This window comes from Macaca fascicularis, chromosome X, assembly GCF_037993035.2.
Source record: "Macaca fascicularis isolate 582-1 chromosome X, T2T-MFA8v1.1".
Taxonomy (NCBI): domain Eukaryota; kingdom Metazoa; phylum Chordata; class Mammalia; order Primates; family Cercopithecidae; genus Macaca; species Macaca fascicularis.
The window spans coordinates 85,973,055-85,975,535 of NC_088395.1; positions in this window are offsets into that span (position 1 = coordinate 85,973,055).

Here is a 2,481-nt window from a genome sequence, read left to right on the forward strand (position 1 = left end):
AACCAGTGACGCTATAAAGCAACCGCAAAAGTGTCTGCATAATAACCAGTTAATATCATGATGATAGGATCAAAGCTACACATATCATATGAACCTTGAATGTACATGGGCTAAGTTCCCCAATTAAAAGGCACAGGATTACAAGCTGGTTAAAGAACCAAGACCTACTGGTATGTTGTATTATTCCATTTTCACACTGCTCTAAAGAAATACCCAAGACTGGTTAGTTTGTAAAGAAAAAAGCTTTAATTGACTCACAGTTCCACGTGGCTGGGGAGGCCTCAATAAACCTACAATCATAGCAGAAGGCAAAGCAGGAACCTACTTCGTAAAGTGACAGGAAAGAGAAAAGAGGAGCAAAGAGCGAAGGTGGAAGAGCCCCTCATAAAACCATCAGATCTCATGAGAATTCACTCACTATCATGAGAACACCATGAGGGAAACTGCCCCAATGATCCAGTCACCTCCAAGCAGGTCTCTCCCTTGATGCATGTGGATTATCCATATCTTAGGCCACAGAACAAATCTTAATTATTATTTTTTTAATTTTAAGTTATATGTAGTATGATTTTTGCTCACAAGAAAACTAGAAATCTATAACAGAAGGAATACTAGAAAATTCACAAATATGTGGAAATTAAACAACACACTAAAAGTGTCAATGGATAAAATTGGAAATTACAAAGAAGATTTTTAAATAACTGAGATAAAATGAAAACACAAACACTAAAATTTATGAGATGTAGTGAAAGTAGTGGTAAATGCAAAATTTATTGCAGTAATGACTACATTCTACTGCAACAAAGATCTTGATTCTTTAACAACTTTACACCTTAAGAAACTAGGAAAAGAAGAGCAAATCGTTCAAATGTATTAGAAAAGGAAAACAATAAACAGTAGAGGAACATTGGAGACCTATTGGAAGGTGGTCAACTAGATGCAGCCAGGAAGTGCCACTCCCACAGAGATTGGGATTTCATTTAATGTACATAATTTGAACAGATCTCCGGAAGGAATATGCTCAATGTGGATAGATAAAATATGCAGATGCTGAGGCTACATATGAAGAAAACTGGGAAGTCTGCATGGGGTGCCTGAATGCCAGGGCCCATCCCTGGCCCCAGACAGCACCTAGGAAAGGGGTGAGTGAAGAGACTGAGGGAATTTCCACTCTTGCCGTGGACCTCTGGGATCCTAGCTTCAGAGGATCCTGCAGCATCCACAGACATTTAAACTGGCAGGAGGATCTCCTCAGAGATTAGACTGAAATGAAGCTGCAACAGGCATAGAGCCAGGGACCTTTGGGCATGGGACAGCTCTAATAGAGCCCAGCAATAAGTGCCGATCCCCCAGGGATGCTTGTCTCTCTCTGAGAGGCTCTGGCCCAAGATAACTTCCAGGGAGAAATAAGGGACTTCCCCTTGGGATTGAGTCATATCTGAGCTGTAGGCCTACTAGAACCTTCCAGAGCTTCTGTCTGGTCACTCCGCAAGAGTGTGTACACTTTGCAGCCTCTGCTGCCCAGTCCGTATGCTTTGCTCCACCTGATTTTGTTCCAACACTCTGGGAGTCCTTCAGATCCCCCAACACACCTAGAACCTATCCCTGAGGGTTGGTAGGAAGGAACCATGAGCAGGTCCTGATTACCCAGAGCTGTAGCTTGTGGCTCAAGAGTGCAAAGCCAGGAATCTGTGTGCAACACTTGAGTAGAGTAGGAGCCCACACTCTCAGAAACATGAGAATGTTAAGTTGCACAGATTCACGGGATGATCTGGAACTTAGGCATGCCTCCCTCCACAGTGCTGGACTGGTAGGAGTGTGGGCTATCTCTCTACTGAACCCCTCTATAAGGGAGCCCCATGGCCCTGAAGCCCTAACAACAGCAACAACAACAAAATTTTGGGTAGAGTGCCAATGATCAGATGTGGGTTCCCCAAGGCCTAAGAGCAAAACTGGTGAGGAGGTCACTTCTATTCATCTCACACCACAGAATACAACTGAAAATTCAAGTTTACACAAATGAGCCATGTGGCTGAGTAAGAGCCTGTCTACTGCCAACTGTTCACAAGCGCCATTTACTGTATCACTGCCCAAACTACAACACTAAAAGTGTTTACTAATTCTCCCCTCTGTGAAACCAAAAGCAAAAATTTGACTACAAAGACCCTATACAGAGCTTTAATGCTCTGAAAACTTCCAAAAATGAAGCCAACTGACTACACTGCCATTTACACCAAAATTAAAGGAATGACAACATTCCCGGATGAGAAAAAATCAGCAAAAAACCTTGGGCAATTAAAAAAGCCAGTATGTCCTTTTAAAACGAGCCCACTAATTCTGCAGCAATGCTTTTAACCCATCTGAAATGTCTGAAATAACTGACATGAAATTCAAAATGTGGATGGCAATGAAGCTTATCAAGATAGAGGAGAAAGTTGAAACTCAATCCAAGAACACCAAGCAATAGAGTAAAATTATTCA